General features: G+C 36.8%; 1 pseudogene; it reads right to left on the bottom strand.

Moving 5' to 3' along the window:
* Window positions 1–6,335: 6,335 nt before the first annotated feature.
* LOC110288756 lies at window positions 6,336–7,262 on the bottom strand (annotated as a pseudogene).
* Window positions 7,263–14,458: the final 7,196 nt, after the last annotated feature.

The raw sequence follows: 14,458 nt of genomic DNA, 5'->3' as shown, positions 1-14,458 counted from the left end.
AGTATCCAAAGTGCTGAAGGGGACTGAAATTCTATAGGAGGAACAACAATATGAACTAACCAGTACCCCCAACGCTCGAGTCTCTAGATGCATATGTAGAAGAAGATGGCCTAGTCGGCCATCATTGGTAGGAGAGGCCCTTGGTCTTGTGAAGATTATATGCTCCAATACAAGGGGATGCCAGGGCCAGGAAGTGGGAGTTGCTGGGTTCAGGAGCTCAGTGGTGGGATGGTATAGGGGACTTTCAGGATAGCATTTTAAATGTAAATAAAGAGAATATCTAATAAAAAACAAAGAAATTAGGCACAAACAACCAAAATACCCCAATTGAAAATGGGTTACAAAATAAAACAGAATTTTCAATAGAAGAATCTCAAATAGATGAGACGCACATATAGTAATGTTCAAAATAATTAGTCACCTGGGAAATTCAAATCAAAATAACAGTGATATTCCATCTCACAACAATCAGAATGACTAAGATGAAAACCTTAAGAGATAGCACCTGCTGTTGAAGATGTAGAACAAGGGGAACAACACATGGGAAATCAACTGGGTTTTTTCTCTGTTTGCTCAGAGCAGTACAGTAAGCAAACTTGCCAATGCTATATCTCTCCAGCCCCCACATTTCATATTCTTAACTGATTTAACAGATAATATCTAGTTCAAAAATAATTGTAATAGAAATGTATGTAACTATCATCATATTCATGTATAAACAATGGATTTATAACAATAATACAAGACTAATCCATCTCTCAATCTCTAGCACTTATGTTAATTTTGTGATAAGTAGTAGGTTCAACTCTATGGCTAATGATCTACCCTGCCTTGGTTTTGTGACTCAGTCAATAGTACTGGGAATGACTTTCATCTTGGAAATAAGGGCACATAAGATCTAAATATTATGGTTACTCCCATAATATTTTTGTCTCCACTATGGCATTGAACAAAGCTTTCTAGGGAAATCAAGGATTACAACTAAGCAGGACTACTGGTTTTACTCCTCTAATAGAATGAAAATACACTTCTGTATGATGAAAGCTAGCCAGTAGTGTTGACACTTAGAAGTTGGTTCTAACATGAATTCTCTATACCCTATGAGTCAAGTACATGATATCTTCACTAATAAAGTCTTACCATCAAGATTGGATGGTAACTCTTAGTTAGGGTTCCTATAGGTATTATCAAACGCTATAACCATCTGTAAATCTGGAAAGCTGGTGTCTTCACTATCCCACACCCCTTATTGTTCAAAATTGTTTTCAGTTTCCTGAGTATTTGAGATTTCTGGTAACCTTTAACACTTTTTTTCTTTTCAGTTTTACTGAAGGGAGAGATTTTATTTGCTTTGTAGCCTATGTTTGTTAGGATGTCATTGACACAATAACAACACAACAAGAACTAGGGGTCTTCAGCCCTTTGTATCTTCTTTGTTTTTTTGTTTTTTTTTTCTCTTGTGTTATAAAGTTGCACTGAACAAATCCTTCATTTCCTTAAATTTATTTCAAAATTTTTAACTATTGGACACTATTGAGTATTGTATTCTTTTATGTTTGTTTTATTTTTCTATATAGTAGCCTGCTGGTCTATGTGTTGGTTGTATATTATTATATTTTGATAAATGTTTCATCAACTGTACCTATTTTTGGTAGTGCCTTAGGTTTTCTATATCTAGCATGATGTCATCTTCCACTAAGGATACCTTAATTTTTTTCTTCTATTGACATCTCATTTACGTCTACACCCTTATTATTGCTTTTGCTAAAATGTCAAGCTCTATATTTAACTGGAGTGTAGAGAATAGACATCCTTGTCTTACTCATGATTTTAGTAAAATTATTTGAATTTTCATTATTTAACATAATGTTTGCTCTAGGCCTCTATATTATTTATCATGATGTTGGGATATATATTCTGTATTCCTAGATTCTCCATGAATTTATCATGAATAGATGCTCGATTTAGTTAAAGGCCTTTAAATCATCTAATGATGTGATCATATTGAAAAAAATGATCTGGTGTTCAGATGGTTGTACTTTATATATGATCTGGTCTTTGTAGAGGGCTGTATTGATTCCCCATTTGGTTTTTGATTGTGTCAATAAAGACATGGGAAACCAACTGCTGTGCCAAGGAAAAAAGATGGAATTTTCTGGTCCCAGGAGGAGGAGGAAAGGGATGAAATAAAGAGGTTCCTTTTTTTCCAGGCTTTGGGGAGGTGAACACAAATGCCGAGTAAGGCCTGGGTGCAATTAGGATCAGTGGCAGCCTCTGCCACCACATGAATTCTGATATAGGATAGCTTATGAGCTTAGGGCAATAGATTCTGCTCCTAGGAGATGTGTTTCTTGGCTGGTTTTAAAGTGTTAGAACAGTCTGATTGTTTCCATCCCTAGAACAAAGGTGTGCAGAGAAAAGGCAAAGCCAAGGTGGTTATTGGCAGCTTGCCTGAGCTAGCCACATGGTGATTGGCTGGTGGAGAGAAATCTCAGCTCCTGGAATTCCTGGGAAAAGCATCAGCTGGCAGTAGGTAGAGCTGAGTGAGGAAGGCAGCTTTTGATCACATGGCCTAGCTGAGCACAGCAGAGCTCTTGAAAAAGAGTAAGTTTGTAAAATTACATGCTACAGGTCTTTCTTGAGGCATTGAATATTTTTATGTGTTATTTATGTTTATTTTTCAGTACTATATTACCAGGGGACTCCTTTTTAGTTCTTTCTATTTAGTGGACCATATTCCTTTTACTCTGTGATAAGCATTTTTTTTCTTTCAATTTAGGAAACATTCCTTTTGTTTCTGTGTACCTGCCTCCACACATAGCTGCTTTGGTGTCTTTATGTCTTGTTCCCTTCGTAAAAGTTCCTGTTAAATTTTTAAAATTATATTATGAAATAAACATTTTTCACACATTATTTTTTGATCATATTTTCCTTCCCATATCTCTTCCCCCTGAACTGCACTGAAATTCAAGATTTCACCCCATACCTCTCTCTCTGAAAAATCAAACAAATAAACAAACCCAAAAGTTAAGATAAAACAAAAATGCAAAGTAGTTATTAAGTCTATTTTGTGTTGGCTAAATAATACTGAGCCTAAAGCCTGTCTGGAATTTGATTGATATACCCACTGTCTTCCTATAGAGGAGAAAAAAAAAAAACCCTGAGTTTCAGCCTTAGATTTGAAAACGTTCCTTGAGTGATTTTTGATAAGTATATTTTCTATGCCTTTTCTAGTATTTCTTCTTTTATTGCCATACATTTCATGCTTTCATTTTATCCTATGGTTCTGTTCTTAGGTTTTATTACATTTACCATTTTCTTTGAATGAGTGATCTACTTCTACTTTGTCTTCAATCTTTTATACTGTCTTTTATACTTAAGTTATTGGTGTGGTTTTATATTAAATGTTTTGTTTGGTTCCTTCAATTGTGTAGTTTACACTTTTATTCCATTTCACTTTCTTCAGAAATTCATTTTTTAAATTAACTAATTAATTTTTTTCATAAAATTTCTTTTATTTTTGAGATTATAATATAATTACAACATCTCTTCCTTTTCTTGCTTTCAACCTCTGCCCTCATACATACATACCTTCCCCACTCTCCTTCGAATTCATGGCTTCTTTCTCATTAATTGTTATTTCATGGAATCTATATCTATTTTCCTAAATAAAATCAACTTAGTCCTTATAATGATACTTGCATTTATGTTTTCAAAGCTGACCATTTACCACTGGACAGCCAATTGTTGTGCCCTTCCCTTAGGAAAAGCACTTTTCCTGCTGCAAGCTTTCCACGGTTGCCTATAACTCTTCTTTTTATTAGGTATTTTCCTCATTTACATTTCCAATGCTATCCCAAAAGTCCTCCATACCCACCCACCCCCACTCCCCTACCCACCCACTCCCCCTTTTTGGCGCTGGCCTTCCCCTGTACTGGGACATATAAAGTTTGCTGTCCAATGTGCCTCTCTTTCCAGTGATGGCCTACCAGGACATCTTTTGGTTAGTTCATATTGTTGTTCCACCTATAGGGTTGTAGTTCCCTTTAGTTCCTTGGGTGCTTTCTCTAGCTCCTCCATTGGGGGCCCTGTGATCCATCCAATAGCTGACTGTGAGCATCCACTTCTGTGTTTGCTAGGCCCCGGCATCGTCTCACAAGAGACAGCTATATNTGGGTCCTTTCAGCAAAATCTTGCTAGTGTATGCAATGGTGTCAGCGTTTAGAAGCTGATTATGGGATGGATCCCTGGATATGGCAATCATTAGATGGTCCATCCTTTCGTCACAGCTCCAAATTTTGTCTCTGTAACTCCTTCCATGGGTGTTTTGTTCCCAATTCTAAGGAGGGGCATAGTGTCCACACTTCAGTCTTCATTTTTCTTGAGTTTCATGCGTTTAGCAAATTGTATCTTATATCTTGGATATCCTAAGTTTCTGGGCTAATATCCACTTATCAGTGAGTACATATTGTGTGAGTTCCTTTGTGATTGTCTTACCTCACTCAGGATGATGCCCTCCAGGTCCATCCATTTGGCTAGGAATTTCATAAATTCATTCTTTTTAATAGCTGAGTAGTACTCCATTGTGCAAATGTACCACATTTTCTGTATCCATTCCTCTGTTGAGGGACATCTGGGTTCTTTCCAGCTTCTGGCTATTATAAATAAGGCTGCTATGAACATAGTGGAGCATGTGTCCTTCTAACTGGTTGGGACATCTTCTGGATATATGCCCAGGAGAGGTATTGCTGGATCCTCTGGTAGTACTATGTCCACTTTTCTGAGGAACTGCCAGACTGATTTCCAGAGTGGTTGTACAAGCTTGCAATCCCACCAACAAAAGGAGTGTTCCTTTATCTCCACATCCTCGCCAGCATCTGCTGTCACCTGAATTTTTCATCTTAGCCATTCTGACTGGTGTGAGATGGAATCTCAGGGTGGTTTTGATTTGCCTTTCCCTGATGATTAAGGATGTTGAACATTTTTTCAGGTGCTTCTCTGCCATTTGGTATTCCTCTGGTGAGTTAACTAATTAATTAAACTATATTTTTTATCCTTAATTGTTTAACATTTTCTTAACTATTTTTATTTTCTGAGTCTATGATCAGCATTAATATCCTATTTTAATTCTTTGACCATATTTATAATTTCTGTTTTGTATTATTTGTCTTTTTGTCATCTTTTTTATTTTAATAGTAATGAAACATCTTGCTTTGATCTTTTGTCTGTGTGCTTTTGTGGTTTCACTATGAAACATAAGCATGTGGAGTCAGAAGCTTGGTAGTGTCTTTTGTTATGGACATTTGTTCAACTTTTTTGCGTGGTTATTAGGATCTCTGCCATTCTCATGAAGGTTTCAGATTTTTGATCAACCAGATGAGCTTAATGTTCAGATTCAGTGTTGATGTGCGATTGGAGTATCAGAACTTGAGTTCTAATTGTGATGTGAAAAGTTCAGTTTCTTAGTACAATAATGAACCCAATGATTTTCACATGTTCTTCTCATAGATATTCAGAACTTTGGGGAGGTGTACACAGAGATGCTTTCCAAGGTCACCAGGAAATGGATCATGGAACTGGAATATTCAGACATTGACTGAATATCATGTACTGTAGGCTGTAGGCAATAGAGAGAGTGCGCTGTCTCTATAAAAACAGATAGAGAGCTTCTTAGGAACAATACCTGAACTTACCCTTTGAACTTTCAATTCATACATGTATGGTAATTCACATATATGTACACATTCAATTTAACATACAAGCATACACATGTATATAGAAAAACAAAAAATAAAATAGAAAGTAAACAATATTATCACATTTGTGTGATGATTTATTTCCAATAAGCTGTGAATAATATTTCTTAAACTTCCTCTATTAACATTTAAATGTCAACAGTTTCTGACAGACTCATGAAGAACTTGTGTAATTTATGGAAAATGCTTTTTAACAAAGCCAGAAAATAATGTATGAAAAACATAATGGTTAATAAGCAATACTATTTTGGAACATATTGCATGCCATATGTTTATATGAGGGTAAAATATGGAAAAATTACTGAGGACTAGTAGTAGCAAATATCTTCTATTTTTGATCATATATTTTTGATCATATATTTTTGATACTTGGTAGTGACCCCAAAGAAGAAGATATGAGGTAAGATATTGTGGAAAATAGTATTAAGAAAGCCATGGAAGAGAAAGAATGTCATAGAATCTCATAAAATGAAGAACTATGACACACTGACCAAATTAAAACATATTCAACTCAAACTATATAGTAGCCCTAGATTATGAGGTAATGGAACATTTTATACATTATACTTATCAGAAAAATTATCTATATTCAATCATTTTTTTCAGAAACATTTTCATATCCTTATTCCTCAGACTGTTGATCAGGGGGTTGAGCATGGGAACAATGATGGTGTAAAATATAGAAGACACTTTTCCTTCATCCATAGAACGGGAAGATGATGGATTCAGATACATAAATGCAGCAGAACCAAAAAAGACAGCAACAGCTGAGATGTGGGAGCTGCAGGTGCTGAAGGCGTTGGATCTTCCCTCAGTGGATTTAATGCGTAGGATGCTTATAATGATGAAAACATAAGAACTGAGGATGGTTAGGTTTGTGAAGGTGGTAACAATTACACTAAAAATCAGAATCACCAACTCATTCACAAAAACATTAGAGCATGAGAGATTAAGGAGAGAAATCAGGTCACAGAAATAATGGTTGATCCAATAATATCTGCAGAAGTCAATCCTAAACATACACCCTACATGAGCTGATGCAGAAACTATGCCTAAAATGTAAACTCCTAAAACAAGAGAAAAGCACTTATATTGGGACATGATGCTACTATAAAGCAAGGGGCTACAGATGGCAACATAGCGATCATATGCCATTGCAACCGGCATGTAGCATTCTGAAAAAACAAAAAGGAGAAAGAAGTAAAGTTGAATCATGCACTCAGGGGAGGAGATTTTATTCTTCTCCATCACAAAATTCACCAGCATTTTGGGAATAATGACAGTAAATTGTCAGAGGTCAATGAAGGACAGACTGCTGAGGAAGAAGTACATGGGGGTGTGCAGGTGGGAGCTGAGCCAGATCAGGATGATCATGCCCAGGTTCCCCAGCACTGTGAACAGGTAGATTCCAAGGAAGAGGAAGAAGAGTGGCAGCTGTAGTTCTGGTTGTTCTGTTAAGTCAGAGAGGAAGAATTTGTTCACTTTGGAGTGATTGCTGTTTTCCATGCCCTCTAGTCAGATTCTGAAAGGAAAAAGATAAGGACCTTAGAGGGCCATAGTTTCTCTTCTTTTGGAAGTAAGTACCACCTTAAATTCTATATGAACATTTCTAGCTGTACCATATTTTTAATGTGGTAATTATCTCACTTTAATATTTTCTAAATTTGAGGTTTTTTAACCAAAAATTAATATTTTAAGGAAAATATTTTAGTGTCTGTATTGTTAAAATATTTTGTATAGTATTTCAATGTGTCAAAAGTTTGGCCTCAGTATTTCTAAATACTATTTCTAAATATCACCATATATTAAGAGATATAGATCAGAAAATAATGTAGTTGATTTGAATCGTGACTTTTATAAGCTTTTTCCAAAAAACAATTGCACAGAACACATAAATGGCAGAGATTTATCAATTAAAGGACAATTATTAGCCAGGTGGTGGTTGCGCATTCTTTTAAACCCAACACTTGGGAGGCAGAGACAGGAAGATTTCTGAGTTCAAGGCCAGCCTGGTCTACAAATTGAGTTCCACAACAGCCAGGACTACACAGAGAAAACCTGTCTTGGAAAAAAAGAAAACAAAACAAAGAAACAAAACAAAAAAACAAACAAAAAGAATTACTGGCAAACTTTCCAGAATATGAATTTTGTGTTTCAAATTTTTTTTCTTGCTCCTTCAACCTTTGTGAATAGAGAATGTCAAAGCAGAGACACAGAAACAGAAAGCAAAGAAATAAAATTTTTTCCTTGTTCTGTTACATAATAAAAATTTTATTGATTATTTCAGAAAATAAATATTTATAATGAATTAGTATTTATATAATGTTATTTGCAGATAATATTAGAGTATACATAAGAGACTCCAAAAAATCCTTCAAGTAAAACCTATAGCTTACAAACACTGTCAGAAAAGTGAGAGGTTTAAACATTAATTTACATGAATCAGTAGCCCTCCTATATACAAATAAATTTACTTAGAAGGAAATCATGGAAAAATATCTTTCACTTTAGCCCTACATAATACATAAAATATCTTTGTTAACATTAACCAAAAAAGTGAAAGATTTGTATTAGGAGAAAAGAAGGGTAATGGGGGAAGGGATTTGTGTGGGTGGGACTGGAAGCACAGGATGGAAGGAGAGGAGGAGACAGCATCCAGATATAAAGTGATTAGTAATAATGACAATAATAATAATAATACATCAGCTAACTGGCCCATAAGAAATAATGTTCAAATTATTTCCTGGCTTCCATTAACATTTAAACACACACACACATGCACACGCACACGCACACACACACAGACACATTCTTCCCCTAAAAGGTAAAAGGTAAAAGGTAGCCCCTTAAGAAAGTACTAAATGAAACAAGTATGGACCAATAGCTATCAGCTAGCAATATGACAAGCAAAGGAAACAGTTTGATTTGTGGTTGTAATTCAACTACTAAAAATGTGACACCGTTAGTTTAAACAAACAACAAACAAATAAACAGCATTTATGTCATTAATTCATTGACATTGGTTTGGACATTTTAGTCAAAACTGGCCAAAGACATCTTGAAGAATTAAACTCACAATGAACTTCCACACTATAATCCATACATCCAAATAAGGATGGCTGAATCTTTCTCAGAAGAGGAACTAAAAGATATCAGCGGTGGAGAGACTGAGGGAACTTGGTGGGATTGAGGATGGGGAGGGAAGGATACTGGGTTGTGATCAGATCAGATGTGAAAAGAGTAGGAAAGAGAGAATGGAACAGGTGTCAGGGGTAGGATATGTGGGGTGGGATCAGTATTCACTAGTACTTGCTGGAAACTTGGGGTGAAGGGAGGATCAGGGGTCTTTGGGTTGCAACTCATGCTGAGACTCCTAGCAGTGAGGAAAATATACCAGGTGGTGAATGCTTTCAGTAACCAGGAAGCACTCCCAGTGGAGAGACAAGGACAGTAACCCAGCCATAATATCTTCAACACAAAATGTGACCTTACTAAAAGTTATACAGGAACAAAGAACAGAGACTGTGGGAATGTGTAAGCAATGATTGGACCAACCTGAGACCCATCCCATGGACAAGAACCAATCTCTGACAGTATTAATGACACTCTCTTATAATTGCCAACAAGAACCTAGCATAACAGTTCACTGAGAGGCTGTACCAGATACAGAAACCTACTGCTAAATATAGGAAGACCTCTGGGAGTCTTAACGGGAGAGTTGGAGATAGGATTGTGGGTTCTGAAGAGGACAGGAACCCCACAGGAAGATCAAGAGTGTCAAGTAACTTCAACCCTTTAGGATTCCCAGAGACTGAACCACTTACCAAATAGTGAACATGTTCCTGGAGTTAGGCCCCCTGTACATTTGTAGCAGATGAGCAGTTTCTCTTCATGTAGGTCCTCCAACACCTAGAGCACTGGCTGTCCCTGAATGTGTTGCTTGCCTGCCTGCCTACCTGCCCGTGGATCCCCTAACTCGATTGCCTGTCTGGCCTCAGTTGAAGGTGTGCCTTTGTGTTATGAATTGATGTGAAGGGTGGTAGTTGTGTGTGGGATGCAGTGGGTTGGTATTCTGGGTTGATACCCTGGATGGGTGTTACCTGTAAGATATTAGGGACATATCTCAGAAGGTCCAAGTAAAGCATCTAGAAAAAAGACTCTCATATGTATGGTTAGTCTATGATCCTCAAACCATACAATGAAAATTGCTCAAGAATGTAGTTTTCAATATTATTTTTTGAATAACTGAGCAATTATATAGAAAATAACAAAATAAACTCCATTATTGTAGATTTATATTAACAACTTATACAAAAATATTCTTACATATATCACAGTTCAATTGCAAAATTTGAATATACAATTCCTATGAATATTAACAGAAATATTTTTAGTAATCTTAGTTTCACACATACACCAGTTGCAGTTTGTGATTTATTTTCAAATAAAACAAACTGAATTACTTGAAATTAATTTTGCTATGTTGGAATAATGAAATATAATAAAATAATACAGAACAGTTAAAGCCAGCAGGGGAACAAATAGAGAAACAAAGAAATTGTAATGGGAGATTTCTGGAGTTTCTTGATAACTTATTCATTGATGAAATGACAATTGGAGGAAATTAAGGTTAAGGCACTATACTGGAGAACTGTAAGAATGTTAATGTACTGACAGTAAATAATGGTAATAAATTTTATAACAGGATATATATTCCCATCAAGATACTCTGGTTCCTTCATATTTGTAAATTAAATCAGTTTGGAAAATCTGTCTAAACTTGATTAAAATTAAATGTTAATAAATACAAAATTCTATGATTTTTTTCCTTCAAAACAATAAAAACTTGTTTACCTTGAGAAAAATGTTGACAACTTATGTATCTGATACAAATGAGTATGTGTAATTTTTAAGTATAAAATATAATCAGGTAATTTCTCTACCTCAAGAAAAACAACAAACTGATTTGAACATCATTTTCATCAAAACTTTGAAGTAAATGGCACTTATTTATAAGGAAAACATTTAACCATATCGATCAAAATGCAAATTCATTCACAACTGAACACTAATATAACCTTATAACATTTAGGTTAAAATATAAGATGAGGAAACCAAGTGTCACACAAGGTCGATTACCACATTCAACAACTTATGAGAAAGTATAATTTATTTTTACATAAAATCATGTACCTAAGAAAATATATCTGTACTATTTTAATTAAAACCATTTTCAGAAAAATAAAGCTTTTTAAGATAACTGAGTATTTTGAATCTTGCTGCTTTTAGTTGTCATGTAGTCAGTGAATGTATAATAAGATATCATTAGAAAACAAAAACCTGTAGAAACACATTTCATGCCAGAACATGCCTGCAGTACTTCACAATGTGGAGGATTACACCCCGTGTCCAAGATTAATAGATAACAGCTTTATGGCTGAGCCATAATCCCCAGGCATGGGTTCTCTGAGACAATGTCTCACCACTTCTTGCTAAACTTCAATTTACTGTGATGTCCTTCTGATGATGTCCATCTTAATCCCAGCAAGAACACTGGAATTAGAGATACTTGTGACTTTATACCACATCAGACTTTTCTGCTGTGTTATAAAGGAAACTCAAGTCACCCTCTTTTGTACTTAGAGGAGTTCAGGGTTTCTCAGCCGTGGATTCTGAGATTTGGTGTTTGTACAGTGATGTGCATCGCATGTTTGTGCTCTCAAGTCTTAAACACCTTCATTGTCCCCTCCATCATTTCTTTCTGATGCCCTTGGAGATTTTCATGATTTAGTCATTAGTTGCCCCCGGGAATCAGTTATGCTTAAGTTTACTATACTACTCTTCATCAAGATTAAAACATTAGAAACATAGAAATAGAAATGAGATCATTCCCCTTTTTTGCCAGCCTTCCTGATAGACTAACTTCAGACTGTAAGCTTTGTGACAAATTCTGTTTACTTCTAGCATGTTTAAGCCTTTGCCTGTGACAATGCTTCAACACTTTCATTTCAATTCTATAAACACTTCAGGGATTCTTTAGCTATCTAAACTGCACATTTCTATTTACAACACAATTTAATGAGTAGGACATTGTAAACATCTGTTGTGCTCACCTCGTCCAGCAAGAAAACACACAACACGGTCAGATTCTTCTCAACAGCCTTTTTTATTTTAGGAACACCTCCATGCTACCAGGGAACTCCGGAAACCCCAGGAGGACTGCTTATATACACCCCAGCACTGGGGAGAGCTATGTGTCCTCCTGGGATTGGTCAGTCTGTCAGCACTTTGATTCTTATGCACCCGCTCGTGAGGGGTTGGCGCCAGATTTGGGCTAGTGCCTGAGCAATGGCATTGTTTACGGCGCCTGTGTACTGGAGGTCGGCGCCATCTTTTAAGCGTGCGGCTGCCTACATCTCCCCCTTTTTTGTTTAATAATATGATGCTGGACTAGGTCTGGGCAAGTCTGTCCATCTGCCATGGCTCCTGTCTTAGGTCAATCCTTTCATGTGACAGCCTTACCCATCCTAGGGTTACCCTATCGTCACTGGGCCCTGTGTCTTAGGTTGGTCTGTGCATAAGGAAAGTTGCCTGTCTCTGGAGACCGCAGTGCTGCATGACAGTAACTGCTAAATGACCTAGGGCGAACTCTACAAAAGAGGCCAGCCAAGTTTTTAAAGAAATGAATTAGTGGGGAAATCTTGATCACCCTATCACCTACAATGAGGAAACCTCAGCGATGTGCAAGGGCTGATCAATGATCGTTGAGTCTCTCTCATCCCAGTGCAATGGATCCATAAATCCGTGGGGTGCAAGAGCAGAGAACTCAGATGCCGACTAATTCTTGAGCATAACCAAACTTCAGGGGAGACACCCTCTTTAATCGCCATCAATGCTTGGTACACCACTGCCTTATACTGAGTGTGCTCTTGTTTGAATCAATACAATAGCCAGATACAAAAGACACAACCCAGGAGGATCACTGCTCCCCAGGCCAACATTCCCGCCCACTCCTTAAAATATGAGAAGGCATTGGTGATCCAGGAGGTGAAGTCCCCCAAGGTGACGGGGTCCAGTTGAGTGCTGTTGAGTTTTGCAATCTGGAGGAGCAGCTTTCTGGACAACTGGTTCGCTTTAGCCCACCAATTTCCTACTCAGATAAGAGGCGAATCTGTTCAAGAGACTGAGAGAAATTAGCTTATACAACTTTATACAAGGGGCACCTAATGGGCATAGGTGACAAACATTTCAAAATCTACTATAGGCACAAAGGTGAGAAATTTCACAACCACAGCAGTATACCCTGCCAACACTCTGCTAACAAACATGTCCTTCTGGAACTATTACAATCTATATCTCTGTCGGGGGGAGAAATTTTCGCGTCAGCCTCTCTGGTTCCCAAATTGGGTGTTCTTGACCCTGTGGAAAAACACAAACAGCTCCCCTGGATCTTGAAATAATGGGATCTGGGCCATACCATTTTCCAGTTAGGACATCTTTCCATTTACATCCTGTTTAAGGATAGGAAAGGTCATGGCATGCCTATCTGCAGCGGAACGACCATGTTTGTCTAGAATTTAAAAATTTAAAGTAAAGAGGGCTAAAGTTAATTCTTCTTTGGGTGGCCGGCCATCGGCGATTCCCCCTTTTTGTTTTTGTAAGAGTTCTTTTAAGGTTCCATGTGCTCTTTCCACAATACCTTGGCCCTGTGGATTGTAGGGAAGGCCAGTAGAGTGCCTAACCTGCATTATTTTGCAAAAGGTTTGGAATGATTTTGATGTATATGCGGGGCCATTATCAGTTTTTAGTACTCGGGGCTTGCCCCATGTAGCCCAAGACTCTAAGCAGTGAGATATGACATGAACTGCTTTTTCCCCTGTCAGTGGAGAGGCATGTAGGACACCAGAAGTGGTGTCTATGGACACATGTACATATTGTAATTTCCCAAAAGCTGGGATATGTGTGACCATCTTGCCATAACATAGCAGTTGGCAAATTTATGGTTCTTAATAAGCATAGGTACAAAGGTTCTTGCTCATTTATATGATTTAACTGTGTTTTTTGAATAGCTCTTTCCACCTTCCTAAGAACATCAGAAGCCTCAGGTGTTAATTGTCTCAATGAGGTAATATGTGATTCTCCTTCTAAAATTTGAAATAAAGGTTTTAATTCCGAAGTAGGGATCCTTAAATAAGGTCTAATCCAATTTTTATCTCTTAATAATTTTTGAAAGTCATTTAATGTTTTTAGATGATCTTTTCTTATACTAATCTTTTGTGGGGTGACACACCGTAGAGTAATAGTGGCTCTAAAAAAATGACTAACATTAGACTGCTGTACTTTTTCTGGTGCAATAATCAAGCCATTATTTTTTAACGTTTCATCAAGCAAGCCATAGGCTTGCTGTATACTTTTTTCTTCAGGTCCACAAATCACAATATCGTCCATATAGTGACAAATTTTTAAGGAGGGGAAACCATCTCTAACTGGTTGTAAAGCTTTTCCTATGTATAACTGACATATGGTAGGGCTATTTGCCATTTCTTGGGGGCAATACCCGCCATTGATACCTTTTATCAGGCTCCATATGATTAATAGAAGGCAGGGTAAATGCAAATCTAGGTTGATCTTTCTTATTCAATGGAATGGAAAAGAAACAATCTTTAATATCTACTACTATAATTCTCCAATCTTTAGGTAGA

This window comes from Mus caroli, unplaced genomic scaffold (assembly GCF_900094665.2).
Source record: "Mus caroli unplaced genomic scaffold, CAROLI_EIJ_v1.1 scaffold_6979_U1_1, whole genome shotgun sequence".
NCBI classification, from domain to species: domain Eukaryota; kingdom Metazoa; phylum Chordata; class Mammalia; order Rodentia; family Muridae; genus Mus; species Mus caroli.
This window is presented reverse-complemented; position numbering and strand designations above follow the sequence as displayed.